At 38.2% G+C, this 8,950-nt stretch overlaps 1 long non-coding RNA gene across 1 annotated transcript; it reads right to left on the bottom strand.

Moving 5' to 3' along the window:
* Window positions 1–5,822: 5,822 nt before the first annotated feature.
* LOC111616171 lies at window positions 5,823–7,204 on the bottom strand. Its single transcript, XR_002755203.1, has 4 exons — window positions 7,118–7,204; window positions 6,133–6,154; window positions 5,994–6,055; window positions 5,823–5,913 (listed from the first exon to the last, which is right to left on the bottom strand). It is a non-coding gene; the product is annotated as an uncharacterized LOC111616171 (long non-coding RNA).
* Between the last annotated feature and the right edge of the window lie 1,746 nt (window positions 7,205–8,950).

Raw genomic sequence — 8,950 nt, 5'->3', positions numbered from 1 at the left:
AGTGGTTAAGAACCACTGCTTTAACCTATAATGAAATTTCCGTGGCACAAATCACGCCATTTAAAGTTGTGTTTGTAAACATTCTATCGCCGTATTATTGTCGCTTAACCTAATTGTTTTTGTCTACTTATTTTGCGAATTAAATAAAACAATATCGTTGCTTCTTAGAATAGCAGCGGGTTATAACAATAGTTATTTAAATTAATAATTTTTATTTACGTTAGAAAGGCAATTAAGATTAAGTCTTAATCTGCATTTAAAAGTGGCGCGATACAGTAAGACTCCGCTTAACGCTACCTCGATATAACGCGGTCTGCTCGAAGCCTAAAAAATCTCAAAATTTACGCCGAGTCAAATTATCGCTGCATTTTATTGATTCGCGTATAACACGATTATTTACGAACACGAAGCATCGGCAAAAGGTGTATTTTGCCGATGCTTCGTGTTTGTCGTAGCGCCGTACTTTCCTTAAATCCGTGTTTGTTTTGTGCAATTTTGGAAAAAATATAACATCGTGGATGCCATAGGCCAGCGGTCCGCAACCTTTCCGACCTCACGGACCACTAAACTCACAATTTTGAATTCCACGGACCACTCTCGCGAATTTTTTTAAACGATATAAAATCTATAACGTAATTATAACAAATTAATGCGAGCCTAAAGTTCGTTGCTGCTTGTTTGAAATAAGTTTTATAAATTCTTAGCGCTTTTCCGCCAAGGACGACAATCGCACTCGCAATATTGTTTATTTTTCATTATTTATTGAAAACAGTCGCTTTGTATTTGGTTTTAGGTTTAAATGAAAAGAACCCCAATGAGTGAAAAATGCAACTAAGCGTTTTGCCTTTCTTTCGTAATACTTCGCGTAACCACCCAAATTTTCTCGCGGACCATCGGTTGCCCACCGCTGCCGTAGGCAATATCGACTTCGCTTGGAAAGAATTAACCGATAAATGCACCAACGAAGGGTGGAAGAAGTTATGGCCGAAGGTATTCGAGAATTCTCAACGAGAAGACACTATCGCTGTATCGTTATACTACGTTCGCACACAATGCACGACTCACTTCGATCTCGATTTACCTACAAACTGGATTGTGACTGTCGCTAGTGGAACGTCGCGCTGTTCGCGCAGGCAGTCCGCTCGAGAAGAACCTGACTATTACACGCGATCATAAAACTGACGTAACTACGCGGTAAGTCGCAAACACCAACAAACAAAATGGAAGTTTCGGTTAGAAATAAATACTTTTTCTTGCCGTACATCTAATAATAGACAGATGTCGTCGTCTCTCCACATGTCTTTTTTATTTCTCTGTCGATAGCCCGACACGTGTTTCACAGCCATCTCGTAATTTCTCGCGCGCGTGGGATTGTGGGATCTCTCTTATGAGTGGATCTAGTTTCGAGAACTCTCTCCAGTCGATGGCGATTGAACCTCGTTTCAGTCGAGATTGAAACGGTCGAGAGCGTTCGCACCGCGGAACAGGCTCCGACCTTAGTCACAATCTAGATCGAAATGCTCGGTGAGAACGGGGTATTATCGACGACCACCTTCAAGAACTGGCAGAAGAAGGAATTAATGTAGAACTGGAAAATAGAGATTCTAAAAACGAAAAACCCAAAAAAATTTCTTTACAGATTTCCTTAGTAAATGTTTGGTAACGATAACCGAAATCGTCGATCAAACTACCAGATTTTGAAAGGAGTGCAAAACAAAACCGGGCGTTTTGGATGACATCTTCCGCTACCAACATTTGCTTAAGGAAAGAACAAAGCGACAAATGAAACTTTGCGACTTTACTGCAAAAAAAAAAAAAATAATAATAATAATAAATAATTTCAGAAAAGTCAGGATCTTCGTCACTAAAATTAACTGTTAAATTAATATAGAAAAAATTAAAATTAAAATTAAATGATAACAGAATGCTGTTAAAACACTTAGCTATTCTTGGCGGCACTCAATTATTGGTGTTCGCTACACTCGGGTTTTCTTTTAGACCAGTGTTTCTCAACGGGGGCGATATCGTTCCATGTGGGCGTTTTTCCATGTTGAGGGGGCGATTAGTAACAATTTATATTTTGGAGGGAGCGAAAAACAATTTTCTGGGCGATATAGTAAAACATTATATTAAGAATAATTAGATATTTTATTCGTAATAACCTACAATAATTAAGCAAACATTATACAAGTCACTAGTCTATTCGATGCAGTACGAATTTGGCGTTAGCCTCGGCCCTCGGCATTGGAATTTTGAAGCGAAGGGGGCGATACTACGTAACGGTTTTATTGAAGAGGGCGACGATTCATTAGAGGTTGAGAAACACTGTTTTAGACCCTTCGGAGGACTACGGCCTCGCAGCCTAAAACCTGCGCGCCAACATCAAACGTAGTGGGTACTGTAGCCTTATGTACGCCGTTCAGAGGGATCCTACCAGTACAGAAACTACTGTCTATCTCCTCTCCCTCCTTCTTTTCCTCCCCTTTCCCTTACCCTCTTTTTCTGCCGGCTAAACACTTCGTGCACGGCCGATGTCTTTCTTGTATGTGTGTATTGAACAACAGATGTAATATCTTCTTGTGGTAATATATTTACGTGTTTTCGTTTTTAAACGAAAAGCAGTGGGACAACCATTTTGTTTTACGTGTACAAACGTGCGCGATATCGATGTAACTCTCATTAATAGTTTTGTTTGCGGTCTCGAGGTTGCTCCTCTCTAAGCGGGTCTAGAATTACAAGTAAGCTGTCTAAGCTAATAGCTTGGAGCCTCGAATTTCGAGGGGTCTGAAAACTTTCTACAAAAAAGAAATTGGAAGTCAAATTTTGTAATACAAATTTTTTACAGACCAATAAAATTTATTTTACTATAAAAAGTAATTTGTGAAGTAATAAAAGTAATTTGAAGAACGGTCATTTGTGTGGTATTTAAATATATTAATAACCAGTATTGTTTATATTATATTTTTAGTGATTTTTTTTCCTTTTAATATAAAACTCATCTTGATTTTTATAGGTAGGTTTTCTTAACCTTTTAGTAGGTTTTTCTTCGTTAAAGAAAGCACTAAAACGAAATTTTTAGTGTTTCCCTCTTTAAATTGTGCCTTATTTTATAATACGTTGCAAATATCTTTTAACAACGAAACTTTTTTAAATTAAGGGTAACTGGCCCCTATTCAGGCGTTACAGACGTGGAAAAAACCCGGAGCCCGCGTCCTAAGCGAGGCGCGAACTCACAGCGTTCGGGAACGGAACCGCTTNCGCAAACACCAGGATCTGTAGTCAAATGGAATGAGGCAGCCATTATAGAACCTTTATCTTCCCCATCTTTGGCGTTGACAGCTGAAAAGTTGCAGATTTATAGGAGTAAAATACAGGAAGGCTGTTTAAATGCGAGGGATGCAGAAAGTCTTCCCTCTGCATGGAAGTTTATAGTTAAGAAGTTTAATAAGAGCTCTAACCAATCAAAATAGTAGTTTTATTGCATGTGTTAGTAATTGCATTTATTAATACTTCTATATACATTTTTTACATTTTTATATTTTTTATTTTTGTTTTATGTTACTCTGTTGGTTATTTAATACTTTAATTTATTTCAATTTTATCTTATTTAATTTTGAATTTTGTATTCCATTGATGGAATCTTTTAATTCAAATGTGTTCTAAACCTGAGGATGGCCTGTGAATCAGGCTGAAAACGTTTGTTTGTTTCAAATAAATTATATTTCTCGGCAAGAATAAGGTGTTAGTTATATGTATAAAAAATAAATACATAAAAATTAAAAAATTTAAATTTAAATGATAACTACTCGTATTAAGTTTAATCGAGCATTAAAATAATTTTGCATTCTAGTAAAATATCATTATCTTTCGTCCAGGAACTTTGGCAAAAGAGTACGTTTAAATCATTTAACATTAAATATCTCGCGGAACAGTGAGATTATAGCCGACTGAACAGACGCCACGTTGTTTCGTCATAGCTGTTGTAAAATTACTACTCGCGTGCGTGCAGCTTCCCCATCAGCACCGCTGAATTTAGCAACGAGCGCTTTGATTCTTCGTACACGCATCCGCCTAGTGGCGATTTTCAGCAACATCGCGTTTGCGCCCTGCGAATCCTAAAATGGTTAAAGCCATGAGTCGCTGTCGAATTTCTTACTGCGGAGAGTTTGGCTCCGATCCACGTCCATCGATGTTCGCGTGCCATATGCGCGAATGCGTGCATCGACGTCGATACAGTTAGGAGATAGGTAAGGGCTGCGAAAGAAGAGAATCCTGTTGTAACGAACTTGAAAGATCAACGCAGTGGAAGACCAGTATCTGCGTATGGCCGGGCGGGTCACTCTCGTTGATGAATTGATTCGTGAGAATCGATGATGCGAGCGGACGGATTTCTGCAGATTTTCGGCATTTCGCAGGAAAAAATACATCGCTTTATCCGGAATATTCTGTAATATAGGAAGGTCTGCACTCGTTGAGTGCCCCGACAGTTTACTAATAAAATGAAAGACTAGAGAAAGAAAATTTGTCAACAGTTCTTGGCTCTTTGACACACAGAAAATAATGTTTTTCTCTATATAATTGTGTCAGGCGATATTCGTGTAAAAGTTGAACGGATCCTGGCCTCATCGGGATTCGTTCGACTTTTACAAAGACGAATTTGCGTAACTCGTCGCGCGTTGGCATAAGTGTGTCGTTGTAACTGGGAACTATGTGGAAAAGTGATTATATCCGTTCACACTTATATTTCTGAAATAGGTCTATTAATTAATATAAAGTTATGATCGAGGAGGCATAACTTTTTAATATACCCTCGTAGGTTTAAAAACAATAAGGAGTGTATTTGATAAGGATTCGACGGACGAAGAGTATTATGTAGGATTGAGAAGGAATTTAGGAGAGAGATTAAGTGAATATAAGAGAGATGTAGTTAGAGGTAACTCGAGCACGAGTGCGGTGCGAGAAATTTATGGTAAGAATGCGAAAGTATCATAGATTGAAACGAAGTTAATTTACAAAGAGAATGTGTAAGAATGTTACAACTGTGGGTATTTATTATATTACTCTTAGGTCTGGGAAGAAATGTTATAAATAGGAATAACGCTAGTGGGATGTCGGAAGTTTGGAAGTGAGAAATCGATAACTTAGAAGAAAGACAGCGATAATAAAAGTTAAGGATTAAAAGGAAAATATAAAGATGATGATAAGGGGAGAACGGTGGCAATTGAAAAAAATATGGCTCGGTTGAGAGTACTGTACGTTGGTTAAAATTGAAAGAACGGTGCGATTTAAAATGGAGAAGAATGATACCGTTGAAACATCGGAAATCGTTTAAAAGGACGAACGAAAACAAATTTAATGCATTTTTCTTAATAAGTTAAAACGAGAAAACAAGCGATTAGTCAACTTAAGATTGCAATAGTCTTTCGATGGTTGTTGTCCGGTACAACGATAGCTAAACTGCCAGAACGTTCCTACGTAGTTATTAAAGATCGGAGTACATAGTGCAAAATTTTACGTGGAGTTTATTTATTTGCATTTCTGCCAAGGCGGACAAATGTTAGCTTTCCACCAATCGCTGCCGCTCAACGAGACGAACATTGCGATTCGCAAGTTGTCGCCGTGGGATACGAACCGTTCCCACACGTAGTAGAAAATAGTGCCATTCTCGCCAAATCGATCCCCATCGACAGGAATTTCATTTCTTTTTTTTCATTTTTAGATTTTCAATGGCAAAGGCCAGGAAAATTATTTTAAATTATTCGGTTCCAAATGACTTAAAGTTAATTTATTTTAGAGCTATGACAAATAGAGAAAAATGAATAACCTGATCATGCAATGAGCCGCAGTCAACACGTAGGACGGAGAAATCAGGAACCCGCTACAATTCAGTTCATCGGTCAATCTGATGAATACCTATTATTAGTGTAATAAAAATATCATTTAAGAATTTTTAAAATATATTTGTGGCTTAAAAGAAAATCAAAGTTAAATACCATCCAAGGAAATTCTCCCGGATTGGCGAATCTTCCTCCGAATATTCTTTTCTCGTCTTGTACTTTTAAAAAACGTTCTCGTTATTTCTCGAATGCGTGGTTTGTATTGTACAGTACGTCTTCGTACAAAATTACTTACCTGCCGAGAGATCGACGCATATCTGAAAAGAAATATACATTATATATAATAAACATCTTAACGCCCGACGATTATAAATAGATACAGTTGTTTAATAGATACAACAACGATGGCCCGAATAATCGGGCTAGAATTCTAGCCGGATTATTCGGGCCGTCGTTGTTGTATCTATACATAGTTTATTTAGCTTTGGTGTCGCTTACGAATTTAAGCTAACGGAATGGCCGAGCGGTTAAGACGTCGGCCTATGGCTCCGACGACCCCCGATCGAATCCGGGCAACGTGTCCTTTGCCACCCGGTGGTCGTCACGGTAGGCTCGGCCGAACCCGCGATGGACGGGGCAAGAAAACGTCCTTTTAGTGTCCACGGGCCAGAAAGAATAACACAAAAAACGGTTATTTTAAAATTCAGTGTCAAAGAAACGCGTTTCTGTATATTAATTTCTAAAGTTATTCTTTTACTAGCGGATGAGCCCGGCGTTGCTCGGGCAAAAAATAACAACGAACATTAAGATTACAGTATTAGTTATGTTCCAGAACATTCCACAACATTCGAGAATGCTCCACAATGATCTGGGATGTTCCCGAACGTTCCAGAACATTCTGGAATGCTGTCGAATACTCTCGAATGTTCTAGAAATTTCTAGAGGGCGAAACTTCCAGCCCTTATATCTTCAACAGCACGCCCTTCGGGTAAAAACGGGAACCTTCTTCGTGGATGGGGGATAGAGGTCTACCATACCATAAAACTCCCTTGATCGTACCGGGACTCGTTTTGAGTTTTAGCGGCACGCACATTGTACGCTTACCTTTATTATATATATTGATATTAATTGATGATTATAAAAAGTACAAGCGACACGTTCGATCCTCGCAAATTATTCGTTACTCGTGACCAATAAATTGAAAGTTTTACCCGACCCCATTATTTATAACAAAACATTTTATAATAGTAAACATTATTAGAAAGTCGAGTTGGAATTACCAGAAGAGAGAAGAAAGTTAGGACGAATGCCGAAGACATGGCGCCAGGAAATACTAGAAGCAATCTCCGTCTACGGAACGCTTTTATCCGCTTTTGGTTCGGGCATTAAATCGTAACGAGCGCACTTACCTCCGGTTTTATAAACGATACGCAGCTGCGTCCGTCTTCTCGGCATTTCTATGGGGGTATTTAACGGAGTAATAAAAACGTTTTGTCGTAAATACGATATGAAATTAAGAAAAACATTTTTGCCAAAAGCTTTTTACGACTGGCATTAAAATATATTCACTCAATTTACAAAAGACAGTCGATCGAGAGAATTTTACTTCTTCAAGTTTTAGAATTATTAAATTTTACATTAAGTCAAAATCGGAAGTAGATCGATATTCGCTCCATGGAGATCTCGTCGTTTTAGAAAAATAATAAATGTAAGAATTTAAGCATTCGTCTATAGACGACTGCTTAAATTCTTTGTTCGCTAAATATAAAATGAACCGTTTTAAATGCTGCTACTGTATTCGCTACGGCGGTACATATACAGTACTAAAATTGACGGCCGGATGGCCGAGCGGTCGAGGTGGCAGCTACCGCTCTGGGGAATCCGGGATCGAATCCGGACGGGTCAAGAAATCTCCAGAAAATTTTCGGGGGTGGTCCGTTCGGATATGTCGGGCCCGTCCCTCACCACCCGGTCGCTCCATTGTGGGCCTGGCCGATGGCCGAATCCATAATGGGCCCGCTATAAAAGGCCCTCTTAGTGCCCGCAGGGCGGAAAGAGTTTAAAAAAAGAAAGGTCGTGGTCATGGACACCTCGATTGTTCAATTCGTTTCTTTTTTACGTACAAAATTAATACACATAGTAAAATTAAAACAAAATTATTGATATTTTTACACATACATAGAGTAAATTCATTTATTGTATATAAATTTTATAATTGTACATTGGAGTGTAAGGATGATCGGGAAGTCGAAAATGGCTCCCCCGAAATAACGGCACGCCGGATTACGCCGCCACCGTTGCATTATGTTTCCACCATCCCGGAAATCATAATTTGGCGCACAGGTGTATATTCGAGTCTAACATTTTTGGTTTTATGAATTTTTGTAGGATGCGTATTTTTTGAATTATTTCAGTAGATTAATTAAACTGGATCATCCTGTATGTGTGTAAAAATGGTATATGTAATTCATTAAGAGAACTCCGTCGACTACAATGGACTCCTAGATATAGCTTCGTAAAAACATAATTATAACGATATATACGAATATTATATGGTTTCGATAAGTCTACAGAAAAATAAATGAAATTTAATTGTTTTTAATTATTTGAAAACATTGCGAATTGGTAACCCGACAAAGCTGGCAACACTCAAGGTGAAGAGTGCGGTTGTCACGTTGTCGGTGTTTATTTGTGACATGTGTGTAATCTAAACACGTGTAATTTTTTACACAGAAATTGGGAAATGTAAGTAATGTTTTATCAGTTTTCTTGTCGAATAAGCAACTGTAGGAACATTAAATGAAAATTACGTATTTGGTAATAGAGTAACACTCAAATCAAAGTAACTGTTAGAAGTGATTGTCGACTTGGTTGAAGTTTACCTTGGTAGTTCCAATGGCCGCGCTTCGGTTAGCTTAGGTTAACTCAGAGTCGGTAGATTAACTGGTCTTTCGACTTCCTATCTTCGCTTGTTGCTAGAATCAACTAGAGACAAATGTTACCACCAGGGGCACTGCAATCACTACAAGACCGCTACATCGAATCCCTGTGAGGTCGAATGTTTTCTTTTTATTGAAAGATATATAACCTTCGAGTTCGATTTCATAATTTTT

Source organism: Centruroides sculpturatus, unplaced genomic scaffold (genome assembly GCF_000671375.1).
Source record: "Centruroides sculpturatus isolate CEXI.00-Female unplaced genomic scaffold, Cexi_2.0 scaffold3031, whole genome shotgun sequence".
In the NCBI taxonomy this organism is placed as follows: Eukaryota; Metazoa; Arthropoda; class Arachnida; order Scorpiones; family Buthidae; genus Centruroides; species Centruroides sculpturatus.
Note: the sequence above shows the minus strand (reverse complement) of the source record. Positions and strands in the feature narration are given on the sequence as shown.